General features: G+C 60.6%; 3 non-coding genes across 3 annotated transcripts in view; all 3 read right to left on the reverse strand.

The window, feature by feature from the left end:
• LOC148345312 (28S ribosomal RNA) overlaps nt 1-408 on the reverse strand; it is a 4,530-nt gene extending 4,122 nt beyond the window's left edge. Inside the window, exon 1 of the ribosomal RNA XR_015848693.1 lies at nt 1-408. This exon is cut by the window's left edge and continues 4,122 nt beyond it. This is a non-coding gene — a ribosomal RNA (28S ribosomal RNA).
• Nucleotides 409-972: 564 nt separating this feature from the next.
• Nucleotides 973-1,126, reverse strand: LOC148345313 (5.8S ribosomal RNA). Its single transcript, XR_015848692.1, has one exon. It is a non-coding gene; the product is annotated as a 5.8S ribosomal RNA (ribosomal RNA).
• Nucleotides 1,127-2,468: 1,342 nt separating this feature from the next.
• On the reverse strand, nt 2,469-4,455 carry LOC148345314 (18S ribosomal RNA). Its single transcript, XR_015848686.1, has one exon. It is a non-coding gene; the product is annotated as an 18S ribosomal RNA (ribosomal RNA).
• Between the last annotated feature and the right edge of the window lie 3,045 nt (nt 4,456-7,500).

Raw genomic sequence — 7,500 nt, forward strand, 5'->3', positions numbered from 1 at the left:
TGTTGAACTCTCTCTTCAAAGTTCTTTTCAACTTTCCCTCAAGGTACTTGTCGACTATCGGTCTCGTGCCAGTATTTAGCCTTAGATGGAGTTTACCACCCGCTTTGGGCTGCATTCACAAGCAACCCGACTCCGAGAAGGCCTCGCCCCGGCGAGCCGGGGGCCGCTACCGGCCTCACACCGTCCCTGGGCTGAGCCTCTATCAGAAGGACTCGGGCCCCCGAGCGGCGCCGGGCTAAAGCGGCCTTCCGTACGCCACATTTTCCCTCGCCCTACCGCAGGGCGGGGATTCGGCGCTGGGCTTTTCCCTCTTCGCTCGCCGCTACTGAGGGAATCCTGGTTAGTTTCTTTTCCTCCGCTTAGTAATATGCTTAAATTCAGCGGGTCGTCTCGTCTGATCTGAGGGCGTGCGCGTAGAGCTGTGCGGTCGGGGCCGGCGCCGGGACCGGCGCCGCCGCCATACGGCCGTTGTGATCCGTGCGGGGATCCGCTTGCTCGGCGACCCTCGCCGAGAGCAGCCCCGCGCCGCACGGACACGCGACACCGACGGGCGGACGGACGCCGAGGCGCCGACCGGGACCTTTACCTGAGGAGGGCGCCGAGCGCCGCCGCCATACGGGCCGCCGCGCGGAGCCGCGCGCGCGGAGCACCTTCTCGGTATGCTAAGTACCAGCCGTACTCACCGGCAGCCGAGAAGCACCTCCGGACGCGCGGACGCGCGACACCGACGGGCGGACGGACACGGAGCGCCGCCCGAGTCTGTATTTGAGGGTACGAAGGGACGGGGGTCCCTGCGAAACCCCAGCCGCGGAGTGGGCGGGGACACGGGTCGCGCGCCACCCGCCGGGCGGACCGGCGGAATGTCGCGGAGGGCCCGAGCCTCGCCCGCGCGGACCGGGTTCTCGCGCCACCCGCCGGACGGACCGGCGGAATGTCGCGGAGGGCCCGGCCCGCGTCCGATCGATTGGAAAGCGCCGCTCAGACAGGCGTGGCCCCGGGGTAAAACCGGGGCCGCAATGTGCGTTCAAAGTGTCGATGATCAATGTGTCCTGCAAATCACATTAGTTCTCGCAGCTAGCTGCGTTCTTCATCGACGCACGAGCCGAGTGATCCACCGCTAAGAGTCGTACGTTTGGGCCCTTTTACGTCCGCCCGGGACGATCGGAGACAAATTCACGACAGGGTTTGTACCGGAGACGAACGCGCCGCGGGTGCCGTTCGGTCGCTCCCGCGAGCGAGCCCCTAACCCGCGGCGCGGTTACCGACGGGCGCGATACGCGCGACGCCGCGACGAGCCGAGCGGGTCGGGCGCGCGGCGCTGAGGCCGGCGCCCGGCGTCTCCCGCTCGGGGCCGCGACGGCGCCCGAGACGTGCGTCGGCCCGGGTAGGTCGGGCGCTCGGCGCTGAGGCCGGCGCCCGGCGTCTCCCGCTCGGGCCTGACACGACTCGGCGACCGGACTCGCCGGGTAGGTCGGGGGCTCGGCGCTGAGGCCGGCCCCCGGCGTCTCCTACCCGGACCCCGGAAGGCCATCCGACTTGGAAGCCCCGCCGCGCCGCGAAGCGACGCTTTGGGTGTTGCTACCCGTCAGCGAGTGGGTTTGGTTTACAAGGGCGGCGCGACCGCGCTGACACCGAGGGGGGACTGGCCCCCGACCCGGCCGCGGCCTGCCCGGACTATGGATGGACAGAGGAGACCGCGGCGGACCGCGCGGAACCGAACCCCCGGTGTCCGGAGCCCCGGGAGGAACTCCGGTGTCCGGGGGCCGGCCCACGCGCGCGCTACGCGGCCCCTCGAGGGCTCCGGCCGACGGACGCGTTTGGCCGGGGAAAAAGGTAGCCGGTGGGAGCACCGTTTCGTCGCCCTGAACCTTCGTCTCGGGCGGGCGTCCCGACGCCGCCGCCATACGGCCGTTGTGATCCGTGCGGGGATCCGCTTGCTCGGCGACCCTCGCCGAGAGCAGCCCCGCGCCGCACGGACACGCGACACCGACGGGCGGACGGACGCCGGGGCGCCGGCCCGAACCGTTACCTTTAAAGGACGGGAGGTCGTCGAGGCGAGTGCCGCCCCGGAAGCGCGCGCCGGAAGCGCGAGAACCGCGCCGAGCTAGGGTCGTCGGCATAGGGGGATTCCCCGGTTACGGGGGTCCCGCGCACGGCCGCCGCCTTTCGCCCGTCGCTGGCGGTCGCCTGTCGTCGCGCCGCGCCGCGCTACTGGGGTCGTCGGACGAGCGCGCTACCCCGCTCGCACGGAGGTAGCGCGACATCGCCCGCCGCCTTTTCTCGCGTCGCGCCGCGCCGCGTGGCGCCCGCCGAACTCGCTCCGACGCGCGGCCCGGGAGTGACCCGCGCCGCGCCCCCCGTCCCGTCCCGTCCCGGTCTACCCTCTTCCTCCGCCTGCGACGACCCGCCGCCCTCGGCGTCTGGCTCGTCGGGGGTGTACCGAGGCGGATCTGCTGCCGCTCGTACGTTAATGATCCTTCTGCAGGTTCACCTACAGAAACCTTGTTACGACTTTTACTTCCTCTAGATAGTCAAGTTCGACCGTCTTCTGGCACACCGCCGGAGCCGGGGCCGGCCCCGGCGGGGACTATCCGAGGACCTCACTAAGCCATCCGATCGGTAGTAGCGACGGGCGGTGTGTACAAAGGGCAGGGACTTAATCAACGCAGGCTAATGACCCGCGCTTACTGGGAATTCCTCGTTGGTGGGAAATAATTGCAATCCCCAGGCCCTGTCACGAGCGGGGTTCATAGGATTACCCGCGCCTGCCGGCGCGGGGATAGACGACGCGCTTATACGCTCAGTGTGGCGCGCGTGCAGCCCCGGACATCTAAGGGCATCACAGACCTGTTATTGCTCATTCTCGTGTGGCTGAGAGCCACTTGTCCCTCTAAGAAGTTTTCTGCCGCCGACCGCGCGGGGGGCCGCGGTACTATTTAGTATGTTTGAGTCTCGTTCGTTATCGGAATTAACCAGACAAATCGCTCCACCAACTACGAACGGCCATGCACCACCACCCACGGTATCGAGAAAGAGCCTTCAATCTGTCAATCCTTTCCGTGTCCGGGCCGGGTGAGGTTTCCCGTGTTGAGTCAAATTAAGCCGCATGCTCCACTCCTGGTGGTGCCCTTCCGTCAATTCCTTTAAGTTTCAGCTTTGCAACAATACTCCCCCCGGAACCCAGACACTTGGTCGGTTTCCCGGGTGCTGCTCGGCGGGTCATGGGAATAACGCCGCCGGATCGCGAGTCGGCATCGTTTATGGTCGGAACTAGGACGGTATCTGATCGTCTTCGAACCTCCGACTTTCGTTCTTGATTAATGAAAACATTCTTGGCAAATGCTTTCGCTCTCGTCCGTCTTGCGCCGGTCCAAGAATTTCACCTCTAGCGGCGCAGTACGAATGCCCCCGGCCGTCCCTCTTAATCATGGCCCCAGTTCATGACAACCCACAAAATAGAACCGGAGTCCTATTCCATTATTCCCAGCTGCGATATGCAGGGGCGGCCGTGTGGCCTGCTTTGAACACTCTAATTTCCTCAAAGTAAACGCTTCGGGCCCCGCGAGTGACACCCAGCGAAGGGCATCACGGGGGCTTTTGCCGAGAGGCAGGGGCTGGGACAGACGGATGCACGCCTCGCGGCGGACCGTCAGCTCGCGTCCCGGGGTCCAACTAGGAGCTTTTTAACTGCAGCAACTTTAAAATACGCTATTGGAGCTGGAATTACCGCGGCTGCTGGCACCAGACTTGCCCTCCAATGGATGCTGGCCGATGGGTTTGTGTTCGGCTCATTCCAATTACGGAGACTCGAACGAGTCCCGTATTGTTATTTTTCGTCACTACCTCCCCGTGTCGGGAGTGGGTAATTTGCGCGCCTGCTGCCTTCCTTGGATGTGGTAGCCGTTTCTCATGCTCCCTCTCCGGAATCGAACCCTGATTCCCCGTTACCCGTGGTCACCATGGTAGGCGCAGAGTCTACCATCGAAAGTTGATAGGGCAGACATTCGAATGAGTCGTCGCCGCCTCGGGTGGGCGAGCGATCGGCACGAGGTTATCCTGAGTCAACACAAAGGGGGGGCCGGGCCGGCGGAACGAGGACCGGCGCGCGCGGAGCCGCCCGCGCCGCTTACGCCCCCGCCCGGAGAGGCGGAGGCCGGACGCGGGGGACGCGCGCGACGGCTGAGCCCCCGCCCGCCGGACACCGCGTGGGTTTTTGTGTCTGATAAATGCACGCGTCCCCGGGGCGAGGCCGGAGCCCCGCCCGCGAGTCGGCGCTCGTTTGCATGTATTAGCTCTGGATTTGCCACAGTTATCCAAGTAACGGTGGAGCGATCAAAGGAACCATAACTGATTTAATGAGCCGTTCGCAGTTTCACTGTACTGGCCATTCGTACTTAGACATGCATGGCTTAATCTTGAAAACAAGCATATGCTACTGGCAGGATCAACCAGAGTGCGTCTGCCGCCGGGGGGGCGCTGCTGGTGGCGGTGCGGCCCTGGTCCGGGACGAGGCTGTGGCTACAGCCGGGCCCGGGGGGCCGCGCGACACTCGTATACGTTCGGACGGGCTGACGAGCGGGTGTCGTGAAACGATGTTTCGCGCGGAGCCCTAGCACGCGTGGCGTCGGGCTCCGCGACGGTCGGACGTCTGGGTGTGGCTCGAGACGGAAGCTCGACCTCGGTTCGTCTTGGTTCTGCCGCCAAAAGGTTCACGCCGAGGCATGGTTTCGCAAGAGGGCCCCGCGAGTGCCAGCCGTGGATCCCGCCTCACTCGTAACTCGTATCGGATTCGTCCGGCCTCACTTTCGTTCGCACATCGGACAGTTATACGTGTGCTTTAGTAGCTTCCGTTCCCTCTTAGTGAGGCCGTCCGTACGTACCGCCCCAGCTCTTTCTGAGGCGGGTATCCACTCGGCTCGGGGGGGCCCAACGTTTGCCTAGTATCCTCGGCGCTGGAGCTTGACCCGCAAAGCCGGAGGAGCCGCACGCCCGAACACCGGCTTGCGCCGGCCGACGTGGGCCCTCCGAGGCGGGTCTCGTGTGCCAATCGCTCAGTTGGGGAACCGGCAGGCCCGTGGGCCGACGCCGGCTCACCCGGGGGTGAAGGGTGCTTCGATGGAGGCCCCCTGTCAGCCTCCGCGGAAGTCCGGCTTCAATACTTTAAAGTTTGAAAAACTTAGACATTTTTCGAGAACCGGAGCTTAGAGGGGTACATGCAAAAGCCAGGGCCGCGGGAAGCGCCCTAAATACTTCAATACTTTAAAATTTGAAAAACTTAGAAATTTTTCGAGAACCGGCATCTTCCCTCGGTAATTGCGAGATGCGAGGCCGCCCCTAGCCTCTGCTCTGTCGGACTCAATGGTCACGGGTGGCCGCTGATTAGCCCTGGTGCTCACCTCTCAAAATTGCGAGTCCCTAATATAATTCTGGCTGTCGGCTGGAGAAGGGGGTATAAAATCGGCACTTGAGGGAACGCCGGGCCCTCAAGTTCGGGGCCCTCTAGCGGATTTTTGAGGTACTGCACTCCCATTGGAAATGCATTGCCCATAGGAATACATGGGCGCTCCGTCCACTACAATGTAATTCCCTCACAATATCTGCCCCCGCGTGGCCGCGCGATGCTACTGCTGCCCCGTTGGGAATGAATGGGCCTTTCGGAGGCCATAAATACAGCGCCGCTGCATGGATTTTGGCGGTACTGCGGCTGTCGTTGAAAATACATGGACCCGTCTGAATGAATGGGCCTTTCGGATTCCATAAACCCAGCGCCGCTGCATGGATTTTGGCGGTACTGCGGCTGTCGCTGAAAATACATGGACCCGTCTGAATGAATGGGCCTTTCGGAGGCCATAAACTCAGCGCCGCTGCATGGATTTTGGCGGTACTGCGGCTGTCGCTGAAAATACATGGACCCGTCTGAATGAATGGACAAAATATAAATCAGACACTACAGAACACAAGCATAATCCAAGATTACAAAATCATCTCAGCCTTTAAAAGAAACAAAAACCTGAAAGACTACTTAGTAAAAAGTAAATTACCAGAAATCAACATAACACAAACGCAGGGCCCCACATTCTACAAACAAGCCACCACAGTTAGGAACACCGTCACCAACACAAACTACCTAATTAAACAAACAATCACACCTGCTACGGAAAACTGAAAATACATGGACCCGTCTGAATGTATGGGCCTTTCGGAGGCCATAAACTCAGCCAGCGCCGGGCCAGTGTTTGGGGTATTGTGCCCGCCACTAGTGGCTGAATACATAATAATAATAATAATAATAATAATTCCCTTGTATTGTCATTCTGTGTAACAATGTACACAGAACGAAATGTCGATTGCACTGGGCTAGTGTTGAGGGAACGTCGGGCCCTCAAGTTCGGTGGCTTGGAGCGGATTTTTGAGGTACTGCACTCCCATTGGAAATGCATGGGCGCTCCGTCCACTACCATGTAATTCCCTCACAATATCTGCCCCTGCGTGGCCGCGGGATGCTACTGCAGCCCCGTTGGTAATGAATGGGCCTTTCGGAGGCCATAAATACAGCGCCGCTGCATGGATTTTGGCGGTACTGCTGCTGTCGCTGAAAATACATGGACCCGTCTGAATGAATGGGCCTTTCGGAGGCCATAAACTCAGCGCCTCTGCATGGATTTTGGCGGTACTGCGGCTGTCGCTGAAAATACATGGACCCGTCTGAATGAATGGGCCTTTCGGAGGCCATAAATCCAGCGCCGCTGCATGGATTTTGGCGGTACTGCGGCTGTCGCTGAAAATACATGGACCCGTCTGAATGAATGGACAAAATATAAATCAGACACTACAGAACACAAGCATAATCCAAGATTACAAAATCATCTCAGCCTTTAAAAGAAACAAAAACCTGAAAGACTACTTAGTAAAAAGTAAATTACCAGAAATCAACATAACACAAACGCAGGGCCCCACATTCTACAAACAAGCCACCACAGTTAGGAACACCGTCACCAACACAAACTACCTAATTAAACAAACAATCACACCTGCTACGGAAAACTGAAAATACATGGACCCGTCTGAATGTATGGGCCTTTCGGAGGCCATAAACTCAGCGCCGGGCCGGTGTTTGGGGAATCGTGCCCGCCACTAGTGGCTGAATCCCGGGCTAGTGTTGGGGGACTTGTGCCCGCCAATAGTGGCTGAATCCCGGGCTAGTGTTGGGGGACTTGTGCCCGCCAATAGTGGCTGAAATCCGCGCCGGTGTTTGGGGAAATGTGCGCGTATTATCGGGCCGGTGTTTGGGGAATTGCGCGCGTATTATCGGGCCGGTGTTTGGGGAATTGCGCGCGTATTATCGGGCCGGTGTTTGGGGAATTGTGCGCGTATTATCGGGCCGGTGTTTGGGGATATGCGCGCGTATTATCGGACCGGTGTTTGGGGAATTGTGCCCGCCACTAGTGGCTGAGAACTTGGCTAGTGTTTGGGGACTTGTGCCCGCCACTAGTGGCTGAA

The sequence above is a fragment of the Urocampus carinirostris genome, unplaced genomic scaffold (assembly GCF_059441175.1).
Source record: "Urocampus carinirostris isolate Australia breed hairy pipefish unplaced genomic scaffold, RoL_Ucar_1.0 HiC_scaffold_54, whole genome shotgun sequence".
NCBI classification, from domain to species: Eukaryota; Metazoa; Chordata; class Actinopteri; order Syngnathiformes; family Syngnathidae; genus Urocampus; species Urocampus carinirostris.